Source organism: Sphaeramia orbicularis, chromosome 18 (genome assembly GCF_902148855.1).
Source record: "Sphaeramia orbicularis chromosome 18, fSphaOr1.1, whole genome shotgun sequence".
NCBI classification, from domain to species: domain Eukaryota; kingdom Metazoa; phylum Chordata; class Actinopteri; order Kurtiformes; family Apogonidae; genus Sphaeramia; species Sphaeramia orbicularis.
In genome coordinates, this window is record NC_043974.1 from 8,655,283 (window position 1) to 8,674,526 (window position 19,244).

A 19,244-nucleotide genomic window follows, 5' to 3' on the forward strand; every position below is an offset into this window, starting at 1 on the left:
AGGAAAAAAAAATCTTGATTAAGGTTCTCATAATTGATGCATGAAAGGGTTAATTTCAAATTATTTTAACGTCAACTTATTGCTCCTGTACAAAGGTAAATACATTTTCATCTTTATCATATTTTTTTTTACCTTATAAATCTTTATCTGATTTAAATTTGAACTAAACATATTGTTAAAGTGAAGTGTTTTCTGTTAACTTACCAACATATACCTGAACTTAAAACCAATTTAAAGGTATTGTAAGAGCTAGCTGCTGTTTCATGTATTCTAATTCCTGCTCCATGGAAAATGTGAGCCGATTTGAACAGGAAACTCCCAGGCTGAAAAAGGGGCCCACTCTGCCCCTGTTTAATTGTGATAGATAGATAGATAGATAGATAGATAGATAGATAGATAGATAGATAGATAGATAGATAGATAGATAGATAGATAGATAGATAGATAGATAGATAGATAGATAGATAGATAGATAGATAGATAGATAGATAGATAGAGGGGTTGGACAAAATAATGGAAACACCTTAAAAAATCAACAAAATATAATTTAATATGGTGTAGGTCCGCCTTTTGCGGCAATTACAGCCTCAGTTCTCTGAGGTATTGATTCATACAACTTGTGAATTGTTTCCAAAGGAATTTTAAGCCATTCTTCAGTTAGAATACAATCCAACTCTTTTAGAGACGATGGCGGTGGAAATCGACGTCTTACTTGAATCTCTAAACTGACCATAAATGCTCAATAATGTTGAGGTCTGGGGACTGTGCCGGCCATACGAGATGCTCAACTTCATTAAAATGTTCCTCATGCCATTCTTTAACAATTCTAGCTGTATGGATTGGGGCATTATCATCTTGAGGTGAAGGTGTTTCCATTATTTTGTCCAACCCCTGTAGATAGATAGATAGATAGATAGATAGATAGATAGATAGATAGATAGATAGATAGATAGATAGATAGATAGATAGATAGATAGATAGATAGATAGATAGATAGATAGATAGATAGATAGAGGGGTTGGACAAAATAATGGAAACACCTTAAAAAATCAACAAAATATAATTTAATATGGTGTAGGTCCGCCTTTTGCGGCAATTACAGCCTCAGTTCTCTGAGGTATTGATTCATACAACTTGTGAATTGTTTCCAAAGGAATTTTAAGCCATTCTTCAGTTAGAATACAATCCAACTCTTTTAGAGACGATGGCGGTGGAAATCGACGTCTTACTTGAATCTCTAAAACTGACCATAAATGCTCAATAATGTTGAGGTCTGGGGACTGTGCCGGCCATACGAGATGCTCAACTTCATTAAAATGTTCCTCATGCCATTCTTTAACAATTCTAGCTGTATGGATTGGGGCATTATCATCTTGAGGTGAAGGTGTTTCCATTATTTTGTCCAACCCCTGTAGATAGATAGATAGATAGATAGATAGATAGATAGATAGATAGATAGATAGATAGATAGATAGATAGATAGATAGATAGATAGATAGATAGATAGATAGATAGATGTGTATATGTTTGATTACTACTTTATTACAGCTTGAATGTTTGCTTGTAGTTTGTTCTTTTGCTCTGTCACTGAAATAGAGATGCACAACACACATCAATTTTTCACACCTTTTTCAGGATGTCATCACTGACAGTCGAGAGATCCACATCAGAGCTCATTTTTAACCTTATGAACAACTTCTTTACCTTTAGACCTGTGACAATACAGAACATTATTCCTCAAAGAGTGTTTTATAGTCACACAACTCTGAATCAGCCACCACCAAAAACTGCAAAAGATCACACATGTCTACATGAAAAAAAAAACATGTTTATGAGGAGAAGGCTAATAATTTACTAGGTATGCTGTTTCGTTTGCCATTTCCATCATTAAGCTACGAACAACCAGATATTACGTTTGGGGGACTTACCTCCCTCACAGACAAACTTGGCTTTTTCATTGCAGTCGGCTGTAACCCAGCGCCCCTGATGGGACGTTGAGATAGAGGCACATTTCCCATGCAAATTACTGCCTCTCAACCAGTTCCTAAAGGAGGTTCCGCTTCCATCAGACCAAACCCAGGCATCATTAAAAAGCCCAATCCACACTGTAGTAGACTCTGTCATTTCAGTAATCGTTGAAATAGCAGTGTCACTCGTAATAGTGACCATGTCAATTTGATGATCTCTGCAGAAGTCTTGGCTGTCCCACCAGTTTTTTTCTGTCTGGTAATACACCAACTTTTCCCGTCCTTTTATTGTTTCTAAACAGACAAACAGATCATTGTTAATGATCACATTAAGAGACTAACACTTTTCCAGGACATAAGGGCTCACTTCTCATTAAAGGCAAATACAAATATGCATAGTATGGTCTAACTTTACTACATGTTTATTTCATCTAGTCCTCTGTGTATTCTCAAAGCCAACGGATAAAGACAAAATGGAGCCTTTACATTGGAAATTGCAGATAATTTTGATATCCTTTTGAATTCATACATAATTCTGTAAATCATATGATATGGGTTTTTTTGGCACTTTTCTTTTCTTGCAATCACTTAATATTTTTAGGTTTTTTTTTGTGTTCTCAAAGAATTTAAGACTACCAGCGTCCCTTACTCAGTCCTGTAGTTTCCTCTTTAGCTATTTTTTCACAAATGCATAATACACATAATTTGAGTGCATGTTTGTCAATATTCATCATATTGTAGTGCATTCACTCACCACGTTGGCACACGAAAGGTTTGGTTTCTGCACAGTCAAAGTCAACCCACTCGCCTCCCGTCATCTGTACACACCATTCTATCCCTCCAACGTTATTTGGTTCGTCAGGTCCCCATTTGGTGAACTGAGGTACCCCGATGCCATCAGACCACAACCACCTGCGAGTCTCTCCTTGTGTAAGCCCAATCCAGGTGTTTGTCAAGTGCCTTTCTATGATTCCAACCAGTATTTCATTGTGTGTCATGCTGTTTACAGTGGCCAAGTCGGTGTGTTTTACTCTGCAGAAGTTCTGTGCCTCAGACCAGGTCAGGGACTGGTTGATGAAATAGTACTGCCATGATGCTTAAAAGTCCAAATCAAAGTCAGTTACATATATCCATAACATAAAAAGGTAAGCAATAATCATATAAAAAATGAAATTTATTCTGACCAACGCTAAGTATGCACATGTATATACATATACATGCATACATATACATTTATACGTATGTTATATGTCTATACGTCTATCTATATGTACAGTACTGTGTTAAAGTCAGAGGCCAATAATAGGTTTGTTGGTTTTGTAAAGTTAAAATGACCACACATGCATTTCTCAGTCTCTGTATTAAAATCCAATCTGGATATATGTGAAACATGTACAGCAGTTAAAATAAAAGTTTCAGGGGAAAAAACTGATTTTATAAACCAAAGTGGTTGTATGTCTGGCACGTGCAAAGCAGGGGGCCGGGGGGGCTTGAGCCCCTGCCGCTTTGATCCTCTGCCTACAAGTGCCCTTTTTATTCGTTTTTTTTTTTTTTTTTTTTTTGCGCAAAAAATTGCATAACTAAAATGTTCGTGACTAAAGTTTTGATCAATGATAACAAATGTTATGAGTGGTTTAATTTGGCTGTCACTGGACCTGGTCATGGTGCCCTTTCATCTCTGTCACACCGCACACGCGCGCGCGCACACACGCGCACGCACGTGTCATGCGCTCTGGAGAATGAATGAGGAGGAGGGAAGCGCCGCGATTCCAGGTACGTGAGAGTCCACCCCGCTATCTGCCCAAAACATTCACTTGTCGCTTTTGGTACTGGTCCTATTCTTCAACAACTATAGTTTTGGGGCCAGCCCCCCAGACAGCCCACTCTAACAGCTGGTCTCCACCTGAGTCTGAGTCCTGCTGAAGCTCTCACATATCTGCTTCTGTTTTATTTCCATAAACTGTGGAGTTTTAGCCGCAAAATTGTAACACATGGTAATAGTCCTCACTTGCTGAAACAGTCACTTTTTCTTCAGTTTTCTCTGTTTTTACATAATACCTTTAAGTTTACTCAGAGCTTTAATGAACATCTACATGATCAGTAAATTAAATATAGGGTAAAGGAAGTGATTTACACTGAAAAATGCAAAACGCAGAGGTTTATATTATAATAAATGGTGATAAATAACATGAGAAACGTTAAAAAGAGAGAAAAAAAAAATCATTTAGAAGCTGCCATAAAAGTACCACTGGGTCTTAATGGGTTAAAATGTGCTGAAGTAATTAAATTCTGCTAAACTGATATAAAATTGCATAAAAAGAAAACACATCCAAGTCTTCATCTCATCCAATACCTAAATCCGGCCCTTTTGGTGTACAAGAGTCATAAAACTCATGTAAAATCCCCCAACTCTTTCATCAGTGCCAACACTGACATTTCTGGTTTTGTATCAGAAATAGCTGGATCAATTATCGTAATATCTGTGTTCACCTCAAATATATACATACATATATAAATAATTTAATATCTGTTTTTAAGAATTTATCTTGGACTTACACTGCAAAAATCCAAATCTTACAAAGTGTTTTATTCTCATTTACTAGTCAAACTATCTTATCACACTTAAAATAAGACAGAATCACCTACAGAGTAACTTGTAAGGGAGATAAAAGAACTTATTTTTAGACAATAGATCTAGAAAATCTTATTTCAAGAAATCTTACCGAGATAATTTTCACTTGTTCCATTGGGAGATTTTTTTGGTGAATTGAGCAAAAAAAAAAAAATCTTGAATTAAGCAAAAAAAAATCTGCCAGTGGAACAAGTGAAAATTATCTTACTAAGATTTCTTGAAATAAGATTTTCCAGATCTATTGTGTAAAACCAAGTTCTTATATCTCACTGAAAAGTTACTCTTTAGGTGATTTTGTCTTATTTTAAGTGTGATGAGATATTTGGACTAGAAATGAGAAAAATACACCTGGTAAGATTTAGATTTTTGCAGGGTATTAACGCACAAAAACTTCTACACATTACATCTTTATTTCCACTTCTATAGAAACTGAACATCAAAAGAAACTTATCACATATTCTATGTGATGCCATATCACACCATTTTATTAAATATGAAAACAAATTCTTTCTTGTTCTTCAAAAAAAAAACATTGAATTAAATAACAAAATACAACAAACAACAAAACAGTGGACGAGTATCCAGAGGATAATGTAAAATATGACAAAGGGTAGTTCAACAAAGTTCACATTTAGCAACAAGCAACATTATTAATCCACAGCATGTCAAAGATCTCAATCCCATTGAACATCTGTGGGATATTCTTGGTAGATCCGTGTATGCTAGGCATCCAGCACCCGGCAACTGCCAGATGCTCATACAGGCCCTTCAGGAAGAGTGAGACAACATCCCCCCAAGATAGGATCAGGAGGTGAATCCAGAGTATGCACAGAAGGTGCACAGCCTGTGTTAGGGCTCAGGGAGGACACACCCAGTATTGAGGACATTGATCTGGACCATTTGGTCAATCTTTGACTTGCTGTGGATTAATAATGTTGCTTGTTGCTAAATGTGAACTTTGTAATTAGTGGTTATTCGTTTTCATGTGCCCTTTTGAAAGTTTGAGCCCCTGCCCCTTTATAGCTCTCTGCACGGCCCTGTTGTATGTAGTAGATCTCCTACTGCATTTAGCATGCCTTTTGTCACTGTCTGCTTTGCTGCTGTCTCCTCCGTCACCTTGCCACACCTCATCAGCCACATCAGTTTCACCTGTTGCTCACAGCTGTGCCTAATCAGCTGGCCGACATACAATCAGCTCTCGTTCATTTACTTATTGCCAGATTGTTCTCACATTACGTCCAACTGTCCATCACTTTCTTCTCACCTGATTTTCCGGTTCTGACCTCACCTGATCCCAACTACATCTCCTTGTCTGAGCCCCAGTAAACCGAACCACAGTCTTCTGTTTTGGACCATGAGATTTGCCTGTCTGTTCCCTGGTTCTCATCAGCCCGTGACTGTGTGGTGTTTCTCACCCTTGGCTTACGTGAGAGAAACCTCTGTATCTTTTGTTGCTGTCTGAACATCCTGCTCCCTGGACATTCCTCTTCCAGTCCATGTTCCAACCAAAGCCAGAATCTGGTTCCAGTTTTTTGTCATCTTTGTCACTCTGTCCTCAAAACGGACCAGTACTCTAAATCGTGCCCACTCTGCTCCTCTGGCCAAGTGGCAATGTCTGTGTCTGCTGCGTGGAAACTCTGTGTTTGTATCGGGGCTACACATCCACTTACCTGACCTTACCTCAGCCAATAATTAACATAGAAAGAACTGTCATTATTCTTTTCCTTAAATTCTGCCTTCCTGTTATCACCACTACTTATTAAGATTCATTAAAGACTGTTACTGACTTTTACTTTGCTTGGGTCCACAACCTGTTAAGTCTTTACCCCTGTCAGTCAGACAATATGACATCTGTTGCATTCATTTTCTGATGTTTTAAACCAGGTTTCATTCAATACATGTCAGATGTTCGTAATTGTTTGTGCTGCTTCTAGTCATGGAGTCAGGGGTCCCATTAAATAGTGACTTTAACCTTTAGTTTTTTGTGTCCTTTAAGGCTGTCTACATATCTCCGTGTTATCTTGTTTTATCTGAAGGAAAGAGAAATATGTATGATCTTTTCAGTCATATAGAAACAACAAACCTAGAGGCAGCCTTAGCTTTTTTCACAGTATTGTGCATTGTCTGGAAACACACTGAATTATTCAGCTGTGTGGCATCTATAAAATCAGCATCAACAAAAGCATCAAAATGTTCCTAAAATGCAGTCTTAAAAAGTAAAATTGAAAAAAAAATCTTCACTTAAAAATAAACTATGCATAAATGCAAAACATGTTTCACATTATGCAGAATGCAAAAGGAAAGTTTTCTTGATTAGAAACTTACTTGACAGTGTAGTGGTTCTTGGAAACAAAGACAGAATCCCTGTGAAAGCATCATTATTTTATTTTATTTTATTTTATTGAATTTTTTTGTACCCCATCCTGGTCAGTATACTAGAACTCAGAGACTTACCAATGAAAGGGATTGCATTCTGTAGACACACCATTTACCTGTAACCAAAACAATGAAAGTGACCATTTATTAAACTTATCTGGACTAACATTTGTAAAATTACAGCTCATATACTTATCACTTACACCTACAGAGCATTTATTACATTCAGAAAGTTGAAAAAAATAAACTTGTAATAATAAATACATTTGACATCAATCTTAAATACTTGCATAAAATATGTAAGGTGTGCTATAAGCTTACCGCTGCTGTTGTTCTCACTCCCATACCCAGCTCTGTTTCAAATATGGGGGGTGTTTCAAGACCATAATAGAGATTTTTGTCACTTGTCATGCCATTTTATGCAAAATTTGCACACACAAGAAGACATTTGGTTATCATGGTCCCTTGACATAAGTAGGATCAGCCTCATTTGTTTGCCTGCCTTTGCGTTTTTAGCAGCCGTCCTTATTTAGTCTCATGCTATGTTTTTTTGTGGCTTGAGACCCAAAAAAGCGTGCAGTATTTCTCCTCAGAAACAGCAACACAATGTCACTAACTACTTTTTATGCAGGTTTTGTCCTATATATTCATCTTTTGCATCATTTTACATCTTTTACAGAACTTTAATGAAGCTGATGTCACAACTCTTCCAAATAACTCTTATCTTGTGTTTTAATTAATAGAATAAATTTGCATTTTATCATATTATGTGTTTTGCTCTTGATAATTGCTGACCCAGTAAAAACAGCTTCATGTCTAATGTGGATCCCAACCCAAGGCAGGTATACAATGTAATACTATGTACATAATAACGCAATTCATCTTAGATGCAAGTGTTTAAGAGCTTGGCCAGTGAATATATGGATCATTAAGCTGCCACAGGAGGTGGCAGATAAACACACCTACAAGAAGAGGGAATATACAGTGGGTAGAGACAGTATTCAGACCCCTTAAATGTTTCACTCTGTTATATTGCAGCCATTTGCTAAAATCATTTAAGTTCTTTTTTTTCCTTCAATGTACACACAGCACCCTATTTTGACAGAAAAAAACTGAATTGTAGACATTTTTGGAGATTTATTACAAAAGAAAAACTGAAATATCACATGGTCACAAGTTTTCAGTCCCTTTGCTCAGGAATGAGTAGAAGCACTCTTTTGAGCCATCACAGCCATGAGTCTTCCTGGGAATGATACAGCAAGTTTTTCACACCTGGATTTGGGGATCCTCTGCCATTCCTTCTTGCAGATCCTCTCCAGTTCTGTCAGGTTGGATGGTGAACTTTGGTGGACAGCCATTTTCAGGTCTCTCCAGAGATTCTCAGTTGGGTTTAAGTCAGGGTTCTGGCTGGGCCATTCAAGAACAGTCATGGAGTTGTTCCAGGGCCACTCTTTCACGCTGCAGTGATGGTTGACTTTCTACAACTTTCTCCCATCTTCCCACTGCATCTCTGGAGCTCAGCCACAGTGATCTTTACATTCTTCTTTACCTCTCTCACTAAGGCTCTTCTTCCCAGATTGTTCAGTTTGGCTGGATGGCCAGTTCTAAGAAGAGTTCTGGTCATCCCAAACATCTTCCATTTAAGGATTCTGGAGGCCAGTATGCTCTTAGGAACCTTAAGTGCAGCAAAAACTCTTTTGTAACCTTGGCCAGATCTGTGCTTTGCCAAAATTCTGTCTGAGCTTTTCAGGCAGACCCTTTGACCTCATGATCCTCATTTGCTCTGACATGCACTGTGAGCATTAAGGTCTTATATAGACAAGTGTGTGTCTTCCCTAATCAATCAATCAATCAATCAATCCAGTCAATTTAATTAAACACAGCTGGACTCCAATGAAGGCGTAGAACCGTCTCAAGGATGATCAGAAGAAATGGACAGTATAGAGAGACATTTGTTTCTTTATTCATCAATCAAAAAGAATGGATTTTCAATTAAAAAGAATACATTTGCAACCAATATAGCGATTTGAGAGCAGAAGACAGTAAGTGGCAATCAAAAAAAAAAAAAAAAGATAATTTTGCTTATAAATCATTCCTCTTTGCTAATGAGTTAAAAAGTTTTGCTTGAAAATCACTCCTCTTTGCTTGCAACTTCAAAAGTTTTGCTTGCGAATTTAACTGCACTTAATGGGCGGGGCCTACGCCAGGCCCGGACTGGCTAATCGGGAGGACTGGGACAATTCCTGGTGGGCCGGTATAATATTTAGGCCGCGAGGGCCGGAGTTCACTTTAAATATTTATTTATGACTGTTCAGTCATAGCACTGGGTTGATCACGTAAGCTGCAGCCACTGTTCCTGGGCCGCCACCCCCTCTAGTATCAAGCTGTTTTTTTTTCTTCCTGTTTTGCAGACGCACCATGACCTGACGTAACATGTCCTTGCATACAGTTAGTAGCTCTATACTGTAGATGTGGAGGATATATGATCTGTGCTCTGTAGGCTGTTGATGGTCAGCTGTGTTTGCTGTTTGAAACATGGATAATAAAAAGAGCAAGGGTGGCGTGGAGAAGGCAAGAATTAAAAAGAGGAAAGCTCTGGAAGCAAACGCAGCCAAATGTGCCAAAATTGGCAACTTTTTCACAAAAACGACCTCCCGGTTGTAAACAACTAATGAGGACAATGAACCGGGTAAACCACCTTTCAAGTTAGTTAATTATCAAGTCAGTGAATTGTGTGGCATTGTGGCATGTAACATAACGTTATGTAATTTAAATAATAGTATGATGCGAGGCCACATAACTGGGAAACTTTGTCTTGTAGCTCCTCAGAGTCAGAAAGAACATCCAGCAGCAGATACCAGCCATGAGCCCACAAGTCCAGAGTGGGCAGGTAGGACTGCTCATAGAAGGAAGATGATTAGAATAAATAGGCTACAATGAAGAGTATGGTGTAGGCCTGTTCAATATGAAAGGTGCTCTGAGATGCTACACTGAACAAAAATATAAACGCACCACTTTTGTTTTTGCTCCCATTTTTCATGAGCTGAACTCAAAGATCTAAAACTTTTTCTATGTACACAAAAGGCCTATTTCTCTCAAATATTGTTCATAAATTTGTCTAAATCTGTGTTTGTGAGCACTTCTCCTTTGTCCTTTGCTGAGATAATCCATCCACCTCACAGGTGTGGCATATCAAGATGCTGATTAGACAGCAGGATTATTGCACAGGTGTGACTTAGGCTGGCCACAATAAAAGGCCACTCTAAAATGTGCACTTTTACTGTATTGGGTGGTCCAGGGGGGTCAGAAAACCAGTCAGTATTTGGTGTGACCACCATTTTCCTCGCACAATCTTCTTCATGAATTCTCTGAAACAGCTTTGGAGATGGCTTATGGTAGAGAAATGAACATTCAATTCACAGGCAAAAGCTCTGGTGGAGATTCCTGAAGTCAGCATGCCAATTGCATATTCCCTCAAAACTTGTGACATCTGTGGTATTGTGCTGTGTGATAAAACTGCACATTTTGGAGTGGCCTTTTATTGTGGCCAGCCTAAGTCACACCTGTGCAATAATCCTGCTGTCTAATCAGCATCTTGATAGGCCACACCTGTGAGGTGGATGGATTATCTCAGCAAAGAAGAAGTGTTCACTAACACAAATTTAGACAGATTTGTGAACAATATTTGAGAGAAATAAACCTTGTGTGTACACAGAAAAAGTTTTAGATCTTTGAGTTCAGCTCATGAAAAATGGGAGCAAAAACAAAAGTGGTGCATTTATATTTTTGTTCAGTGTAGATGATTCAGCACTACATGAAACTGACACGAAGGTTTTGCAAAATAGAAGATTTGTGCTGAGAATTATGACCATTTTTAAAATGTGCTTCAGTGTCAGAAGCAGAGCCAGGAGCCAGTAGTGATGAGGGGATTGCTCCTGTCAGTATGGAAGGAAAAGGTGAGCTGTTGGAACAGACTGTGTGAACAAGCATCAGTTCCAGTGAAACCACTTTCTGTACCCAAACGATAGTCCTGACCTATTTTATTTTTTATTATTAAAAGTGAGACAGTAAATACACAAAGCCTACAACTGAAAGGCAATAGCATAAAGTAATATTAAATAAGCCTGCATATTTTGCCAATGTAAATATCTTAATTGGTTAAGTAAATCAAAATGTCTGTAGATATTATTTTTTATTGTGATACAGGTGCAGGCGAGTCTAGGGAAACTGGAGGAAGTGTGAAAGGGAGAGCAGAGTCTACTGATGACAGAGGAGCAGTTCAGCAGCACAACCCTGAACCACTACTCGGAAATGAGACAGATGAAGAGAACATGTAAGGTTAGAATGACCTGATTTTAATAATAATTGGTCGTGATCTAAAGTGGGCCGGTCTGAGGTATAAAACTCCAGGGCTGAAAATGAGTTCCAGTCCGGCCCTGTGTATGTATATATATATATATATATATATATATAGATAGATAGATAGATAGATATAGATATAGATAGATAGATAGATAGATAGATAGATAGATAGATAGATAGATAGATAGATAGATAGATAGATATACAAATTATGCAGAGTATAGTAGTAATGTTATAATAAAGCGATAACAGTGATACTGGTTGTAACAATGATACATATGTAATAAGTAATATAAATATGTAGTAATAATAATAATGATAATAATAATAATATAATCTACATATTACAAAATCTACATATTATGAAGAATACAGATTTACAACCCAATCCAACACTTGAGGTAACTTGAGTTTGTAAATTAATGTGTTGTCAACAAAAAAAAATAAAGGAGATAATTCAAAATGCAACACAAATTAATATGGATTGTTTATTCCCAGAAAAGTATCGCTCTGTTTACAAATTATGCCACAGTTTTAATGAAGATTTCAGGATACACTGAGAGGTTTATCTCCTGGTATTAATTCCTCTTTTCCAGCACTTACTTTTAAATGGAAGTCAATGGTCAAGTGATATTTACAAGTGGAGTTAAATTTTTTAAAATGGCCTCGTATGTACTGTCTGTACTATGTTGAAACAAAAAAATGGCTGTGTTTGCACAACACAATGGAGATTTTGAAGTTTTTCCACGTCATTTTATGCAAAGTAATACATGCAAAAGTATATTTGGTTACTAGTGGTCCCTTAACATAGGTTGAAAGAAGCCCCTTTGGTTTTTTGTTGTATGTCAGTACTGGCTGTCTTATGCTTGTTAATGTGTGTAACATGTAGAAGACACAAGCTGGTGAATATGGTGGGTCAAAATGATACCCCCCAAAAAATTTGCATAGATTCATTGTTTAATCAACTCCTCCAATTTTAAGTTATGGGTTTTTTTTCCCACAAAAGAATGTATTTTCTTTAGACTGTTATTTCCATTGACACTTGGCCCTAATAAGATTTTTTAGATGAAGTTGAGAGGATTGTTTTTGGTCATTTGCAACATTTATCTCGTCTTAAACTAAAAATACTAAATGTCAACCCACTGTGGCAGGGTGTCAAAGGTTATACTCTGACTTAACATGTTCCCTTCACATTCACAGTTAAACTGGAGCTCTGTCTCCTACAGAACAATACAGAGAAACCACACATTTAGAAACAGTGCATGTCAGCCTGTGGAGTTTTATAGAGAGAACCGGATACAATACTGCCACTTGGCCTTGGAAAAGGGGTCATAGGTGATCTTACCTTGGATTGGTTTGGTTTCTTTTCATTTCAAATATCAATATTTTAAACCAAAAAGCAACAAAGAAAAACAAAAAACATATTTGAAAAGGAGCCAGGCGAAGTGCAACTTATACTCCTAACCCCTTACCCCATTTTTTCTTGTGATACAATACAATCTGAGAAAAGGTCATGGCTCATATTTATTTATTTATTTATTTATTTATTTCAGTAATGCTACAGTCTATGGATAGGTATAGTATAAAGTTGGTGGTGGCTTTTGTAGCATTGGGTTCTTTCTGATTTGAGTACCAAAACTAGATATTACCCCTTTAAGCCTGCTATGTTTCCTCCCATGTGATCCAATAAAAGTCACGTGATCACCAAACTGTCTCCAGGAAGTAGATGGATGTTGCATCCACGCTTCTCTGAAACAATATGCCATAATCACTTCAGGTCAGAGCCATAAAGATGATCACAAGTCCCAAACAACCTCTTGGGCATATTACAACAACTGCAATACAGTAGATTTAAAGTAAAACATTTAGTGAAAAGTTAACCCTTTAGCCACTTATGTGTCTGTGGTGAGCGTTCTGAATGCTTCATTTATTTTAAATATTCATAAAAATTCAACCATTTGCTCAATAGGAAACATTTTAAACTGTGCTAATAGAATTGACCTTGTGCTTTCCAAAGACATCTGAGCATGCTCAGTGCACCCCCTGCCACCTGTGGAATGGGGGGTAAAACACAGGCCAATGAGTGAGACCGACTCACTAAAAAAATACAAGGTTTAGGCTTTTGGTTGTTTTTACACCATTTTCGTTGTTGTTTTTTGTTCTTACTGTTGTTTGCAGTGTTGTTGTGATTTTCCTTTTTTTTTCTCTTTACTGTGTTTTTACCGAATTTTGACCATGTTCAACCAAAAAGCAGCTGGACTGTTTCAGAAAAAAACTACTGGGCCAAAATTCAAATACCTGTTGTTGTTCGGTGTGATACAGTTCACAGATCATGTTAAACATCCTAAATCTCTAATTGATGAACATTCTCAGTGCCTTATTTAGTAAAAACCTGTCAAACTTCAATTCCTCTTTTTGTCTTTTTCTGTTATTCCACCCTGTTTTGACTCTAAAACACACAATAAAACAAAACCACTGAAGAAAAGGAACACAAGCACATACTCGCAGCAGCTTTTATGACATTTCTACAGATGCAAATTCAAAGCAGCACGTTTACCTGAAATAAGGTTAAAGGGCTAAAGTGCTTATCATTATCTTTAATTTGTTTAGATCTATTTCAGAGAAGAGCTGTTTTTATTCACACAAAATTACAGTTAAAAGACATCAGTTATTTAGTAATTGAGAATAATGAGAGGAAAACTTGGGCATTTTTCAACTACAAGCAATAATACATTATTTACAAATGTTTTACGGTAAAACTATATAATTTCTATGGTTCCGCAGCATTATGAAAACTTGGCAAAGAAGGCTGTGTGTTTTCTAAACTGTTCTGCTGTGGTTCTTGTTCTTCCTCCTCTTCAGAAGGCAGTTTCAGAATAAAAAAGCACAGAAGTCCATCCAGCATCAGATTAATGTTTGTGCTAAACAAAACAGTCACATAAAGTCTGAGGTAGGCGTAGTCGAACATCCCTCGGTCATCTGAGTCTATTATAATGAACTGGAGAACCCACATAGGGGCAGAGGTAAATAAAAAGGTGAATATTGCAACAAATGCAATCTGCTTCCTCCGATGAGCTGCAGTGGGGGATGGAGGTGTTCCTGTGCATGTCACAACGATGCCCAAAGTCAGTATAAGGTTGATACACCCTGGTAATATTACTGCAATCTGACGGAGAACCAGGAAACCAGCTGCAATCAGCAGAACCAGAGCAGGAGCAATAAAGCGCCGTTTGATTCCTAACTTATTGTTGCGCAAGAAAAGGATGCACACCAGGGCATTTGACAAATGTAAAACCAGTTCACAGCTTCTGGCCACGGACCAGAGATTGAACACAAAGAAACAGTTATTACATTGAAGCCCAGTAAACCACTTGTTTGCCAATACAAGTGCAGTGATTGCAGTCACAACATCAGTGAAGAACAGAGGGATCAGAGAAGTGTGCATGTACTGAACACCCTTGAGCTTGTCCTGCTGGATTGTAAAAAACAGGATCATGCTCTTTTTAAAGGTGCTGAGTCTGCGGCGTTGGGACCAGAATGCCCAGATGAAGCTGACAAGCCCCAGCATGACGTAAGCCAGGAGAAATCCAGCAGCAACTTTAAGGTTTAATCTGACTTCTGCTGTCATGTTGACGAATGATGCCCGGATAAAAGGTGAGACTCCGATCAGATAGGTGTTGTTCTCCATGCTGAGTTGGATCTACTGGTTCTGGAATAAACATTTAGACCCTTTACTTCAGTATGCTTCATTATTCAGAAAATACTCAATATGTTCAAAAATCTGACTTAAAGGAGCTTTATGTAGTATTTGTATTTTCAGATATTGTAAAAATGACCTGAAGGTATCATTAGAGTGTTTAGAATATGAGTTCTGAAGTTACACTAAATACTAGCACATTGACCCATGGGGATCCACAGGTTCTAGATATGGTAGTTTTTATGCTGTTGTGTATTCATGCATGCTGTACCACATTTGTCCAACAGTCAAAGAGCTCTGGCCATAGCAACATGATTGTAAGGCTATTGTATTCCAAAATTACTAATATCTCCCAAAATATTGGTCCTATCAACTTGCCGTTTTCGCAAGTCTGTTCCTTGACCAAAAATACATTAGTATGACAAACTGAAGCAGTCAGCTCTTTCTGGATTTTGTGTGAATCCCCAGACACACACAGACACACACACACACACACACACACAGAGGCCGCTTGGCTTTTATAATACAGATGCCAGTGTACTGGAATCATTGAGGAAGTAACAGAATTTAAGTACACCAACAGTCTGATGATTTATGTGACCACAAGAGGGATTGCTGACTCACTCTACTGATATCCCATGGTGAGGAAAACTAACACCTAAAGAGCTATAACCGAAGTATCAGACAGTGACCAGATGAGATGATAACCACTAAGAAAAAAACTTTCAGAGTCAAAGAATAAGTGATTTCTCCACAGGATGCAGCTTTCAATGAACAGAATGAGGTTTGATGCTGAAATGACAGCATTTTGTTCTACATGGGTGACTTTGATTACAAGGTTTATGAAGGTATAAAGTTATTATGTGCTGTTATTATCTTTGCTAAGTTTCCGTTTGTTGATCCACAGTTCAGACTAAAATGTGACAGTTCTGACCTTGTTTCTTTGATTCCAAACAGATCTTTACTTCAGATGTTGACAACACAAACCAAACAGAAAACAGGTGATTTGTGGTTTTACTGTGGCTGTTTTTTTGTCTAAAATCATAGCTAAGCTAATAGAGCTATAATGTACAAGGGTTGGACAAAATAATGGAAACACCTTAAAAAATCAACAAAATATAATTTAATATGGTGTAGGTCTGCCTTTTGCGGCAATTACAGCCTCAATTCTCCGAGATATTGATTCATACAACTTGTGAATTGTTTCCAAAGGAATTTTAGGCCATTCTTCAGTTAGAATACCCTCCAACTCTTTAAGAGATGATGGCGGTGGAAATCGACGTCTTACTTGAATCTCTAAAATTGACCATAAATGCTCAATAATGTTGAGGTCTGGGGACTGTGCCGGCCATACGAGATGCTCAACTTCATTAGAATGTTCCTCATGCCATTCTTTAACAATTGTAGCTGTATGGATTGGGGCATTATCATCTTGAGGTGAAGGTGTTTCCATTATTTTGTCCAACCCCTGTAAACTGTCAGCTGTTGCAGGACATGAAAATTATGAGTCATGATATTGACAATATTTGATGATACCATAATACAGATGTGTGTAAACAATGAGCTTTGTACTTTATTGAGTGAGAGATACAGTCTGTGGATACATAGTGTCGATTTGTTGATGGTTTTGGTAGTCATAGGTGTGTTCTGGTACAAAGCACTTGACTAAAAGTATTAGTTGAAATCAATCTAGACATTAAAGAGCATCAATACCAACCATGTTTCCTAAGTTTTGTAAATTAGGATGGATTTGGTTCACAAGCAAGTCTCAGTTTAGGCAAGAGCAGAATGATAAATGCAGGTATAATTAATATTTAATTGTGACTTGGTGTGATGAGGTGAATATACTAGCATTAGTTACCCAAATGTCTATAACAGAGCAACAGAAACATTATATAAACCCATTTTAAAGATCACTCTATTTCTTACCTGGCAGGTGTTGTCCGTCTTTTCTGCACTAAAACATTAAGGAGCGACTGAAGGAGGTGTTCTGAGCTGTATGCTATATTGCTCTACAAAGCTTGTAAAACTATACACACCTTCTTTTATTTTGTTGTATCACCAGACATTATTGAGGGCGCGTTGGTGCTAGACCATGGAGAGACTTACAGACAAGCAGAGCTGTTTTAAAGTCTATTCTCTGAGTGACAGGAACCCAGTGCAGATCTAGTCAGATCTAGCCAGGATCTAAATCAATATTAATGTATTTAATGTGTATTGAATTAAAAATCTGAAAGACTTAAAGGACCATATGACAGACCAGAGGCCACAGACAGTACAGGTATTTCCAGAACTGGGATCAAATTGAGTCCCAATTCTCAATGAGTTGGAGGAGGAGGGCTGTTTGGCCCTTGAAATAGAGATTTTCCATGACCACACTACAAAAGGAGGAGTATGAGGAATCTCCCATAATTCTGTTGAAATCATTGGTAAGATGGAGGTAAACAGCAAAAAAATGCAGCAGTATGATGAAAGAAACACACAAATGTACGTATTTTCTTCATAAACACCTTAACCATTGGATCGACTGTTTAATGCCATTTCAATGCATTGTGGATAGCATTTTTGTGGTTTGTGGTTGATAGCAGCAAAATGATTCCCAAAGCCCATGCAACAGAGATGGTTACAGCTGCTGACGGCATGGAGAGTTCTTTCACAAACAAAGTTGTTGCATCTGTTTATAGCGGCATTGATGACTGCTGATGATGTAACAAGTCTCAAAGGGCTGTCGAATTTTATAGGGGAATGTTTAAACCCCTACCCCTTGCAACTCTGCTTCAAGTTTGTTTTTCAATTGACTTATACAGGTGATAGGCCTCAATAATGGAAGCTTTGAAATGATATATCTTGGTCCAGGGCCAGGTTAACACTTCATTGTACCCTGGGCAACAATATTCAAGGGCCCCATCATCACAACCCCAGGATCCCTATAATCTGGCAAAATACAGAATAAGTTCCAGGAATATATGTAAATATACCCCATACTTCAATATCTAACTATCATCAAATGCATTTTGATGTACAAATGTGTAAATGCTCGTAGAACTACAAGTGCACCACTATAGCCTCTTGTCAAGGCCACTCACTTGCATTTGATGATATGAAAACAAAACACATTAGCATCAGTATAATCTAAAATTGATCCACTACATTAGAAAGAGAGGGAAGTGTCTGCCATTTTCACAAAAAATAAATAATGGCAGTGGACAGTTTCATTTATAAGCAAAAGATAACCAGATATTCTCGTTATGCCCGAGCTACCCAGGGCCCTTCAGAGGTCGCGGGCCCCTGGGCAATTGCCCAGTTGCCCATATGGCTAATCTGGGCTTGCTTGGTCTCATTATTTTACATCATAAAAACCTGGCATTTGAACAGGGGTGTGTAGACTTTTTTTTTTTTTTACATCCACTGTAATTCTAATTTTGAGATAATAGCTAAAATTACAGCAGTAATGCATTTCTTCCTTGGGAATCACATATTTCACATTTCCACTTAACCTTGATTTTTTGTTTGTTTGTTTGTTTGTTTGTTTGTTTTTGGCATGTGATCAAATAAACACTATGTCAAGGTAGAAGGTGGAGTCGGATTGCTTGTCTCTCTGAAACAGCACCAATATAATCACTTTAGGTCAACACCATAAAGATGATCACAAGTCTCAAAAGCCTCTTGGACATCATAAAATTTTCAGTTTTTTTTGTTGTCTCTCTATTCAGATCAACTGGAGTGAAATTAAAACACTGAGTGGGTAACATGCTCTTTACTATCTTTAATTTGAAGGTACATAGAACTATTTCAAGGAAGAGGATAATAACTGCATATTAAACACATTCAAGTACAATTCTTTCCTCAATATTTTTATCCTTGAAGGTGACAATAACAAAAAGACATTGTGAATTAAATACATTTGGCAAAAAGATGTTAATTGCTATCATTGCACTGTATCCCTGGATCATTTTTACACTACGATGGCATGTTGAGGATATAGTTGGGGTTGTGGGACATCTCCTGCTGATGTTACTGCTGCTTGCTGAGCTGTTGCTCTTCTTCAAAAGGAAATTTCAGGATGAAATAATACAGAAGTCCATTCATATAGATATGAAAATTGGTCCCAAACAGAATATCACTGCAAAATATGATGTAATCCGGTGATCCATGAGAGTTGAGTGGAATCATCATAAGGCAGTTAAAAATAAAAGTAGGTACAAAGACT